We start from the raw sequence: 13,562 nt of genomic DNA on the forward strand, positions 1-13,562 counted from the left end.
TTGAAATTAGAGAAATGGATTATAGGTTGAACTGTAGGTAGTCATCTTAAATTCTGGTTAAGACATCACACTGAGGGTTACTTTCTAGGCCATCACAAAATATATACTAAATCCTCTCTCAGATACAGGCCAAAATTTTCTGAATTTAATATTTTTCAGATATTTCTGGTGAGGTTAATCTATGGACCACATTTTGGTATGATTAGACTTGATCTTTATGGTTCCTCTGAATTTTAAGGGTAAATGTTTTCTAATCATTTGAATTTAAATACTGTCTCTAAATACATTCTCTCACATTCCCTCAAAGTTTTTATATAATGTACTAAAAACCTCTTGGCTAAATTAGAAATATTCTAGTACATCTGATTACCTTCACGAGCTTTGAAAATCTAGTTTGGCCTTATATGTAAGTTTGAGTGGCAAACAGTCTTTCCGGGGACCAACAACTTTAGCTCTGTCTATGAAAACAGTTATGGCACTTCATGCTGAAGGAGAGAGGAGTGTCAGAATAATGTTGTAAAACCCACATTAAATGTATTATTCTCTTTATGTGTTTCTCTCTTAAACTAGACTCAGGAAACAAAACCCCAAGTTGCTGTTGAAATCATCTCCCTTTAAAAACAAACAAACATAATATTTTGCAATAGCTTTTTAAAATATAAATAACATAGTATTTCTACACATGTAGTCTGAACATTAGGTTGACTGAGCAACACATTTAAGGAATGCTTATCTGATCCATAATTGTTTACAGGGACCTGAGCCTAGGAAAATTTTACCCATTTTTCTTTTGATTTTGGCTAAAAATCACCAAATATGTTTTTAGGTACTCAAGAATTACATTTCCTCCCCAGATACATCAAGTGTCCAATGTTGGCTAATTCCTAGTGTCTAGGGCCAATAGGAAAATTTGAGTTACACATAACAAAGAAAAGTAGTCCCCAAGTCATTATAATCACCATTTATGTCATGTCTTATTTGTTTCTGCCTTCTCTGTGTAGTACTGCTTCTACCCAACCATTGGTTACTTTAATCTCTTGCCATCTCACCCTACCACCGTCTTCACACTCATAGTTTTTTTTTTTTTTTTTTTTCCACACTCATAGTTTGTCCTTCTCTTAGATTCCCCTTGATTTGGTCACAGAGAAAACCAACATTTGTCACGGGAATCAAAAGATCCAGTTAGACCCTACGCAGCTACCATATTTAAAAAGTTGAAACTCATTGTCATTTCCTTTTGGTTTCAGTTACAACTTCTGTAGTAATTTCTAGAGATTTTCAAATTTTTCAGAAGAGATGTTACCCAACCATCAGTGAATAACATAAATCATAAGTGACATTTTTAAATTAAAATTAAAATGTTTTCTCAGAAATTATAGTCTAGGTGATTTAAATATATAGCATCATAAAGAGAAAAATTTAAATTTAAGTTGTTACCTTCATGGCACTTATCGATTCACTCATTACATTACATCATTACTTGCTGTAGTGGAGTTCTAATTTTCATTTGTATTAAGTCACAAATTTCACAATAAATAAATGGAATTGTTGATTTCTAAATAAAATGGAACCTTTGGGCATAATGTGTAGTTCTTTAAAAAATATTTTTGTCTCTAGACTTGTTGAGATCTTGTTTCTGCTGTAGGATGTGGAAAGATAGGAGTACTGCTCCTATACTGAAAGAAATAAAAAAGCTGGACAAATTGCCAATTTGCAGGTTTTTATGAACCTAGGAGAAAACTGAGATTGCAAGACAAATAACTAACCAGAAAACTGGAGAGAGACAGTTGACTATAGGGGGAGACAAGATACAAGCATTTGCTTACCTGTGACAGATAGCACTGGACACCACTGGAAATGAACTAGAATAACTGTTAAATTGGAGGGGCAGAGTGCAGAATGATGAGAGGAGGTGAAGTTTTGGTGGGGGGGGGCGGGGAGCACAAATACAGGGAGAGGCATTCACACTCTAGCAGCCTTTTTCTCCATGAAACACATCCGGCGCTAACACAGAAAAATAAGGAAAGGTCTGGAGACAGCTTCCCTCGTACAGGTTGGGAAGGAAAACAGACAGTGAAAATGGGGCAGGAAACAATTCCCTACTTCCACCCTTCCCCCCATCTCCTTTATGGAACAAAAGCCTTAATCTCCAGAAGGAAGAGCAACAAAACTTGTTGTTCTTAGGACACTGATGAAAATCTGTTTTACCTGGCAAAGGGAACAGCAACAAAAATCCTCTAACTGTAAAGAATGGACAGGGGTATATTTCTAACAAGAACTATGGCTGGAGGAGGAGCAGGAACATTTTGGAAGCCTGATCTGGGAGACACAAGGACTCCTTCCTTTACTTCCTGTCTCCAAGCTAAAAGACAAGTCAAATTGATAATGAAATACTGCTGGAAAAGCTGCAAGGGACAGGCCCTCTCTGTGGTATAGCACAAAAGGGAAGCTTGAATGTAAAGGTAGAGTAGAAATTGAGGAAAACCTTTGGGAAGCTGGCCTCCATTTTAAACCTAAGTTATTGCTAGAGAAATATGAAAATTGTGGTCCACTAAAGGCAAACATAGCAACACAATTTCAGAACTGCCTAACTCTTGGCTAAAAGAACAGAAACCTCCACACCAAAAACCTAGCAGACAGAGAAGTATGCCTGTTGACAAGCACAGAAACTTTTGACTTGAGTCTCTACTTTCCTATACAGATATTTGGCTTTCTATGAAAAATTGCAAAGGATATGTAAAGGCAGCACAGACACACACACATACTCCAAGAGACAACACAGGCAATAGAACCTTCAGACTCCGATATGGCACAGATGTGGAACTATCTGACAAAGAGTTTGAAATAACTATGATTAATGTGTTACCTACTCTGAAATGGAAAAAGTAGACAACATGCAAGATTAGATGGCTAGTTTCATCAGAGAGAAAGAAATCATAAAGAGGAATCAAGTGGAAATGTTAGAAATGAACAGCATAATAATAGATACAGGTCATCTTTGACTGGCTAAAGTAGTAAGCTCAACACAGTGGAGAAATCAGGAAACTTGAGAATCGCTCAACAGAAATTACCCAAATTGAACCACAAAGAGAAAAAATAAAAAAGAGAAAACAAAGAAACAAAACCACAGAACAAAGCATCTGATAGCTGTGAGATGATATCAAAAAAATCCAATTATCTAACTGGAATCCGAGAAGGAGAGAATGAAACCGAAGAAATGTTTAAAAAAAACAATAATGGCCAAGGGTTTTCTGCAATTAATCACAGACACCAAATCACAGATCCAGGAAGCTCAAAAACACAGAACAGGCTAAGTAATCCACTTCAGGATAGGCTTGGCTGGGGGTAAGGCAGCGAGGCAGCAAGGTATGTGGTGAACACACGTAGGCATATCATATTTAAAAAATGCTAAAAGCAAAAGACAGAGAAAATGTGTAAAGCAGTCACATGACAATCAGAGAAACAAATGTACTATAACTGATTTCTCATGAGAAACCACAAATTAAAGAATGCAAACTAGCCTTCCATCATTCTCTACCTAGGAAAAATAGTTTCTAGAAAGAAGTAGAATGCGAGCTTTCCAAGACAAACAAAACAAGAGAATCCATTGCAGGCAGACCTATACTGCAAGAAATGTTAAAGGAAGTTCGTCAGGTAGAAGGAATAAGATATCAAACTGAAATCTGATCCTTTACCATGAAACAAAGAGAACTAGGAATGGGATAAATGAAAGTAAAATCATTTTTTTAAATTGCTCTAAAAGATAACTGAATGTCAAAAGGAAAAATAGCAGCAATGTATTGTGTGTTTATAGCAGGTATAAAATAAAATATATGACAGCAATAGCACAAAGGACTGGAGAGAGGAATTGAAATACACGGTCATAAGGTCCTTCCACTACTTATGAAACAGTGTATAGTACTCTAGGAAATAAGAAACTGATTAACCACAGATATACTAAATATAGATCGACCACCAAAACATGAAAAGATGTAAATAGTATGTCAACAATGGAGGTAAAAATGGATTAATACAAAATGTTTAATGACCAAGGCAAAGCAGAAAAAGGGGGAAACTAGCAAATAATAAATACAGTGAATAAAACACCATGTAGCAAGATGGTAGACTTTAACCCCCTAGTCATTGGTCTTTTTATTTCTTCTAAAATTGCTCTGATAAACCTTAACCCACATGCATAACTAGAATCATTTAGAGACAATCTTACCTGGAGGCAAGGTGCATGTCTATAGCTTATGATTTTCTCTATCCAAAACAAACGCCTGAATTTATCCATCCATTCATCAAGTGTTCATTGAGGAAAAGCATCCTTTGTGCCAAGGACTGTGTTTAGGACTATGGGCACAGTGCTGAAAACAGACAAAGATCCAATTCTCTTTTCCCAATGCTTGCTAGCTTTATATGTTCTAAGGGTCAATTGAAAGTTCCCTAAAGTGTCTTCATTCATTTCTCATTTAAATAGTTATTTTTTGATGCAACAAAGAAATTGCTCTTTTTAGAAGATTTTATTTTGATGTTTGTTACACTGCTGAGAATAAAATCTTTGAAAATGGTGTGAAATAAAGAAAGTATATATATATATATATATATATATATATATATATATATATATATCCGAACCAGATTCTTTCTGACATTATATTATATATATATATATATAATGGACAATGTTGGCCTCCTACATAGCACTCATTTTCTTACCTCATTTCTTACCTTTTGATATTTCCAATCTTTCTCCATTCATTTCCAGCTTTGGATATTAATCCTGATCAATCTAAAATAATCACCTAATCCTATTTCCATACCCAAGCCAGTGACAGATTCAGGGACTAAGACTTAATTTAATCAATGTGTGGAATTCCAACAATGGTTATTTTTATTTCATGTGTTGACCCTTGACATAATGCAAACCAAACCCTGGAAGAGAAGAGTTTTATTCCACAAATGAAAGAGTGGGTTTTCCCTATTTTGCTGCAAAAACAAGGGGACGTGCTATCCTAGAGGCTATCAATAATCATGCTTTGGCCACAAGAAAGTCCAGCTTGAGAACAGAGTGACCCAGGTACAGGAATTGACCTGAGGAATCCTAGAGGACCAAGTTGAAGTCACAGTTTTCATTTTCTGTGATTGTGCCCAACCTGAGACTTCAGTTATGTGAGATTCACTTGGCCATTCAGTAAATATTTGTTGAGCATGTACTGTGTGAGAGTCATTCTTACACTAAGGATATAGAATAAGCAAAAGAGGCAAAAGGCCCCACCTTCACAGCATATATCTCAAGGGCAGAAAATAAATAAGAAAATAAGTAAACATAGAATAGGTCAGATGGTGATCAATGTTATATTTTTACTTTTGATTGACGCTTCTTTTCACTTCTTATGGTTCTGACTTTCCTTCTAAAGCCATGTTTCTCTAGCCTTTTTTTTTTTCAGTTTGTTTTTTCAGAAACCCAGGCCCCAAATGGCCCCACTTCACTCAGCAACCTTGAACTCTGCTCTCTCTCCCTTACCTTAGCGTCTTCTCTCTCCGTGAAGGTAGTAAAATGCCTCTAAGCAGACATCTGGGGTGATCTTGGAGCTCTCTGTATATTTCTCTTCTCTTTAGGATCACGTTCTGCCTACTGCCCCATGTTTAAAAACAGCAGCCTTGTATATTTTTGGTTGGAGGGCAAGTCTCGTACCAATCTCCATCAAAAGTGGAAAAAAAATGAGAAAAACTTGACCTTCACATGGGAGAATAGGATTAGGAAACATGGACATTCCAAGCATAAAAAATAGTGTGTATGTGGATACAGAGGAATGAAACATTGCATTTTTGGTGTAATATTTGAGTGTGGTTAGAAAAGGAAAACAGCTTATTTATAAAAATCATGAGCGAGCACAGAAGTGACTACAGGGGAAAGCAAGAAATGCAGCAGGAAGGGACTTGTACCTAAGTAAGTGTGTATTGACGTATATCCCCCTTCCCATTTTCCTCCTATTATTTTTGCAGTGTATATAGCTTTTTGAAATGCTTTTCCTATATATTTCCACTATGAGGTTGAAGAGAGTGCAGCCACAACTGGTTGTTCACTGTTATATTTCCAATTACTATTTCATAGTAGACACTCAAAAATATTTGTTGAGTTTATGTACGCATATGCCCGTGTGTATATCAAATGTGTTTATATGTACACATGGGTTTTCTTCATGCATTAAATTATTTAAAACTTCTGCTGACTATTTAAAAACAAAAGTTATTAACCTACAATTAAGTGAGTTATTTTTGGAAACATATTTATTCTTCCAGGAAAATATTATGTTACTAACAAAATTTCTTTATTTCATTAAAAGTTTCAGATTTGAGCCTTCACATTAAAACTACCTCAGAGCAAAAGTTCAAAGGAATTATAATTAAGTAAAATAAATAAAGTATAAATGTCCAACATATGTTAAATCAATGAAATGTCCATTAAAAAAAAAATTAGTACAACTCTCTTGGTAGGTCAATAGCCAGAGTGTCACAAATCCTTTAATGAAGAAAGTCCATTTTGACCACAAATGGTTATGGTGCTAAGAGAGAGAGGCTTCCTTTGAGAAGTAACTTTGTGAATTTTGTCTGCCATTAAAAAATTACTGCTATCTCCCTGGCCATAACGTGTTTTCTAATGCAATATGAACGTACCAAAGATGTTTCCAAAGAGCCACCTGGAACACAGCATTGTAAATGACCAATATGGAAACCCAAAACTCCAATGGAAAAATAAATAAATAAATATTTTAGTTCTCCTCAAGTTTGAATTTAGACATATTTGCTTGAGTTTTTAAGCACAAAAATAAATAATCGAACTTCCGAGCTGCCTCATCTGACTTGAATCGGGATGTGTGGTGCACATATTTCAAATCTACTTGTTGTCTCCAAAGTGAGGCTTCTAGGTTCCACGTTTACTTTTTTATGTAGCAGTACTTGACATACCAAAATTCGGTCACCCCCCATCAACTGCATGTGGAATAATCCATTGTGGATTAAGTAGAGCGCATTTTAAATTTCATAAAATTTCATCTTCCATAGATATTTATGACATGTTCTACAGATTGCAGGTCCTTCATCTGCAGAGACTACCGAGCAAATGTTTCTCTCATCTCTTCTGTTGGGACAAACATCCCTTTTTATTTTAGCATGAGAAAATGATTTGCTAAAGTTTTATCATGTAGATTTGAGATGAATTTGTCAAGATCATATGAGCAAAATAATTTTTTATAATAGAGAAATGGATGAGATTCTTCCCTGACTCCTAAAGGAGCATTTCACACTCTGTAGAGGCAGAAGGCAGATGCCCAGGCTAAAGTAATTTAGAAAGACACGCTTGCATCATAATTCACTGAATGCAAATAAAATATAACAACGTAAGCTAAATAAAGCAAAGAAGTTAAAGAAAATGTAGGTGAGGGATTATTTGTAAGAATAATGTAACTTTTGTATTCAAAAGATAATAATCTTGTATTCCAAGGATTTTTACATTTCAAGTTTCGCTAGAGCGACTAGAGCTAGGTCATAAACACATAAATACCTGCGTACATGCAGGTTGCCCTAGAACAGCGTCAGACCTGGGGGGCGGGGGCGGCTCTCTGTCATTTCTTCTCTGTCTTCTATTTCTCTCCATCTGTTTCTCTCTTTCTCTCTCTCTCACTTTCTTTCTCTGCAGATTTGGTTTCCTTTGCTTTTCAGTATTGTTAAAATACATCACACTGCCATCTCAAGTTTTTATATCTCCTCTTTTTAAGAAACCCAGGCAGGCCCAAACTGAAATCTCTTAGTCCTGGTTTATATTTCTGGCAAAAAAGAACCTGATTGGCTCAGTTTGGGGTAGTTTTCATCTTCATTTTAACTTCTAATAGAATTATTAATTTTGAAGTGCTCTATGGTGTCATTTGTTTGTCTCATATAATGACTCTATAGGACAGTTCAAATAACCATTTTATTTACAATTATACTGTAGTTAGCTGTATTTGTGTCACTTGTGAGATAATATAGCATTGTACACCATGAACAACTTAAAATATTCAAGAAACCAGTAATAAATTTATAACAGCAGAGCCATTAAAACATAGAACATTGAGAAAGAAAGCTTTGATTCATCCTATCAAGCAAAAAAGCCTCTGCTATTCCAAACTCAGGCTGAGGACAAAGGTAACATGAATTTGGTAAGACGAAGAAGGAAGTTACAAATGTTAGCTCTAGCATAATGACTGAAATAATCATCCATGTTCTTTTTCTTTGTCCCTCTATTAAATTTTTCCTATTTTTTAAAATAAGAAATGCTAATGAAAGTTAACATTGCAGCTTAGTTCTTAGAACATATAACCAGATAGGACTGTGATGGAACAAGAAAAGTGACTAATAGCAATCTGTGAAGATATGATAAATAAGGGAACTTTTTATCACCCATTTTAGGAAGAGATGAGAACATTTTCTTTCAGATAACAGACGTAGCTTATTGAGCAGAACCAAACCACCATCACTATTTTAGAGTATAATGGCAAATTACACAAAGAGTGTGAAGTGGACTCTTAGAAGCAAATACTTTTCTTGTAATGAATGTGTTGCTTGAAGAATGTGAAAGCACAATGTTTTTCCATAATTTTGCTCTCACTTAGTGGAGTAAACACTACTGTTTTGCCTAATTAGTAGTTATTCAGCCTTCTTTACTCATAATACAAAGGTTTAGAGAGTCGGGGTGGGGTGCATCTCATGACCATAATGAAACAAACCTGAAGCAAAGTGAATATATTGAAAATGATAGTTCCAAAGAATGGAGATTCCTGCTCTTTGATGGAAAACTTATGCCATTAGATCAACCTTGGGGTAACATACTTCCAGACCTCATATAGGAGATAATAAAAATCCCATTATTTAGGGCATATGGGGTTGAGTGTTCTGATCCTTGTAGCCAAACATACTCCAACTTACCCAAGTAAAATTTCCTCATTCAAGTTAGTCTCCATGTTAGGAACATTTATTCTCTTCTAATTTATTATCATATTATCATTGAGACTTTCCTGATGACTAAGTATAAATAGAAAACTTGCCTGGCTCTTTCCATAGCAGTTTTATTTATAAAACCCCCAAACTAATATATATATATATATATCAAAATCAAATGTTTTTAACTACCCAAGTTCCCTCTGCTGAAATCATTAACACTCTTTAATTACAAATGGGAAAAGAGTAAATTCACAGTTCAAATACCCAGAGAACAGCCCCTTAACCAAGTGGCCAAGTGTTAGAACAAGTGGACATCACAGGCTTTCTGGGAAGGGCACATTCTCACTCCTCTGGTGATCCTGTAAAAAAGTCAGGATCTGAATTTAATCATGTAAAACATCAAATGAATGCAGATTGAATTACAAAATAACTGTCCAATACTTCTCAAAAAATATCAAGGTCAAGATAGAGACTGAGTAAAAGAAGCTAAAGAGATTTGGCAACTAATGGCACCAAGTGATTCCCGAATAGATCTTGCACTGGGGGTAAAACCAATACAGCAGATTATTAGGACAATTTAAAAATTCTGAATATAGATCATGGATTAGATCGTAGTACTGTATCATTGTCTCAGTGTTAAATTTCCTGACTTTGACCATCACAGCGATGTTATATAAGAGATGTTCCTGATTTTAGGAAATATACACAAAGATAATGATGCAAAGATGCATACCATCTTCAATTTACTGCCAGATGATTCAGAATAACCTTTCTTGAAATTATATAAAATCAGAAGTTAAAAAAAAAAACATGCACAAGTGAAAGCCTTATCTAGAACACAGTTTGCCCAGTTTTCTTGATGGCCAAGTCTGATGTAGATGCTAGGTCTCTCACAGGAAATACCACTATTCATACCACTACTGAAGCATCTTTCACACTGTATGATAATCACTGATTTCCTTTTTTTTTTCCTCCCCTCAAGGGAAGTCAAAATTATTCAAGGGCAAAAACGGTATTGTATTTGGTTTTGAATCCTAGATTATAGCAAAGACAGAGCATGCTATAACTAGGTACCTAATCAACAGTTACTGAGTAAGCACATAGAGATGTGCAAGTCAAAAAAAATATACACTTCACATGGAAAATAAAAATTAGTCACTATCAATGCAATGATTTTTAAATCTGTGGTCTTATGCATTTTTAAAAATCATCCATCTGACTGCAATTTAAGGATACACTCTGATTAATTTTAGACAACCCAATAGTCTAAACTGAAACACATTTAATATTTAGACTTTTACAACCACTAGTTTGCATACCAGTGACCCCTCTGAAATATTTGAGAAACGAATAAATGTGATGAAAACAAACAAAACAAAACAAAAAGCATGGTGTATCAATCCTGGGAAACACATACCACTTAACGCCATTGTTGTAATATTAATGCATTTCTGGTGGGAAGAGAGGAAAACCCCCATTACCCTTCTGTCTGCATGAAAGTTCTCATTTCATTGCATCTCCGTCTCTTCTTCTCCTGTCAAGCGATAGGCACATTTACATAATTACTTGTCCACTTAACAAATTTCTGTGAGCTCTGTCTTGCAGGAAGAGTACACTGTGCTTTTTTTTTTCATTTTTTTTTCTTTTTAATGTTTATTTTAACTTATTTTTAGAAATTGTGTAATAGTGTGTTAGAAGGAAATTAGTATTCCCTATTTCTGCCTATCCCTTCCACAAAGAGGAAGAAGACTTTCTCTCACCTCTTCACTGACTCCATCCCAGACAGAGTTCCTTCACTTGAGGAATAAAGCAGGCATCCTCAGGACTGCTCTCTTCCCACAAAGAGAACACAGTTCCTTTACTGGTCCAGTGGCTGCCTTTTAGCCACCTGTCCAGTCCAATCTGCTAGGGCCCCAGTGGGTCATTCAAGTCATTCAACCTAAATTCAAAGCTTCAGTTGGTGGGTCCAAGTGGCTGTCATTCTAATCAAGGGACTCCCATCTGGTCAGTAAATAAAGTGATCATTGGGTTTCATCTGTTGCTCTTTTATTTCTGAAATTTTCTGAAAATTAATTATTTTCAGAACTATGATAAGGAAGAGAGGTGATATTTATTAGATAGATACTCTCTTTGATCCCAACACAGTAGGATTTGACTGATTCTGCATATTTTTAAGTCTAATCAAGTTTTGTGACAGAACCATCCTGGCTGATGTCCTACAGCTACCTTAAATACTATATTCTGCGTTCTTTGTTGAGAAGAAACCCTCTTACAAAAAAGGAAGCTAACAAAATATCAGGTGAAGACACTGCCAAATACTAGTGAAGATCCAATGCAGATCTCCTCAGCTTCCACCTGAAACTAGCTTTATTTTTATAATGTCAGATAGTATCATTATTGGGGTTTGTATGCTGATAAATTTTCCTTTTTATCTTGATGCAAATGAGGTAGAAATTCCTGACGAAAAGCTACACTGCTGAGTATTCTTTAGGACCACTAGAACTGTATTATCCCCAAAACAGAGTTTTCCATTATATATTCCCAGAAAGTTTAACATGGGTCACAATGAAAAAAATTAGGGGATTGAGAAACAGTGGTTTTTACAATGCTCATCAGACGCACCTTTTATAATCCATTATTATATAAAATACATTGTGGATCTCCAAAAGTGAAGTCCTCTTCTTAAGAGTTTTTCCTAAGAGTTTTTCTAATTTGTAATTACCAGTAAAGAGTAAGGCTGGCTGAATTGCTGTTTCCGGCAGAAACCCATGGCATATAAATAGTATTTGCTGGAGTTACTTCAGACCCAGGGTGTGGGCCTTGGCTTTGCCTAGTCAGGAACGCTATTTTATCAGTTTTCCCAGGGATGGTCAGACTCTAGAGGACTCATTAATGGTAAATAAGCTTACAGGAAACAGATTTATAAACCAGAATGCCAATTTATTCACTTACACGGAACAACGCACTGCTCTATGTAACAGAATACTTGCATCAGCTGGAAAGTACATGCTCCTTCCCAGTAAAAAAGTCTTCTTGGGAAATCACAGTAAGATCAGATAGTTTTTTTGTAGTAAATCAAGAGGTGAAACAAAGGCAATTGGAAGATATTGGGGGAATGCTGTGTTCAATTAGTGGTAGACTGATGAATCCTTCTGCATTTCGGATTTGTACCTGCCAAGAAGCTAAGAAAAAAAACAAATCAACCACCCTCTTTCTGAGTCATTGCTGAGTAAGCACTGACCAATTTCAGTATTTACTGTTTTAGAGAACAAAACAAAACAAAACAAAATCCCTTATCATTTAATAAAAGACTCTGTAATAACCTATTTTTATGTTATGTATTTCACACAATTAGTTACTTTCCAGTTTGTTTTTCATTACTTACATTCCTGATTGCTGTGTTCCTTGTTGGGTTCAGGGAAAGTTCCATAAGGCTCTTTGCTGAATTTTAGGAAATCCATTTATCTTATCATCAAGACATGTAAAATAGCCTCTTCGGAAAGATTACTGCTACAAATGGCTAATCTCATTTGTTTTATGTTGAGTGATGTCAGCTTCACGAGGTGACATTTATGACCATATTCATACACTTTGGGGCACTTTGTATTTTAGAAGCATAATATGAAAGTACAGACTACATAACACTTTCTGTTGCTGCTTGGTGTGGAGATATTACGCACACACACACACACACACACACGGTTTAAGAAGAGAAAAAGGACACATGAAGGGGTATATGACTACAAATACAGCTTATTTCAAAAATGATCAGACTCAATGATTCAGTAGAGGACACGTTTATAAGGTCTGCACCTTAAGCCCAGGCTTTGCAAGGGACATAAAGACAAAGAAGATTCAGAAAGCCATTCCAAGTGTACTGGGATATATTGAATATGAATGAGAACTTCTCAAGTTGAGCAAAATAAATAAATAAATGAATAAATAAATAAATAAATAAATAATAAAAAATGTATTACTTATTCATTTCAGAGGGTACCCAAAATGAGTTGGTTCTCCTTGAAAAATTCTCTGCTGGTGCCAGTTGATTCTTCCTATCCCATCAATGTCTTATCATTTTGCAATAACAATTTCATTTTGTTGAATGCAAATCTCCCTCAAAGAATCCACTCTGCCATCAACCACGTATAGGAAAGATCTCTAACGGGACAGGACAGTGACTAGACAAGCTCTGCATGACTCTATCGCTATTCTAGCTCTTTGCTATATCACCTTGGATGAGTCATTTATCCTGTGTGGGTCTCATTTTCCTTATTTTATCAGGATGGCTGTGAAGTCAGATGGCTGTGATGTCATATAACTAGATGATTGAACTGGGCTGAGGTGAAAAGGCGAAAAAGTTGTGGGAGATTGTGGCATTAATGGGGCAAAACTCAACCTTGATGCCTCATGAGTTTGTGTCTAGTGGACTTCACTGAAGCTGTTCACTCAGGGTCATACCAAGTAACATTTTCTAAACTCTTGGGAATAGATTGGTATATTAGATATAATTTCCACAAAGAATGATGGATACTCTGTGTGATTTAGTGCTTCGTCCAATGTCACCAGGTAAAATTTGATAG

Source organism: Vulpes vulpes, chromosome 5 (assembly GCF_048418805.1).
Source record: "Vulpes vulpes isolate BD-2025 chromosome 5, VulVul3, whole genome shotgun sequence".
NCBI lineage: Eukaryota > Metazoa > Chordata > Mammalia > Carnivora > Canidae > Vulpes > Vulpes vulpes.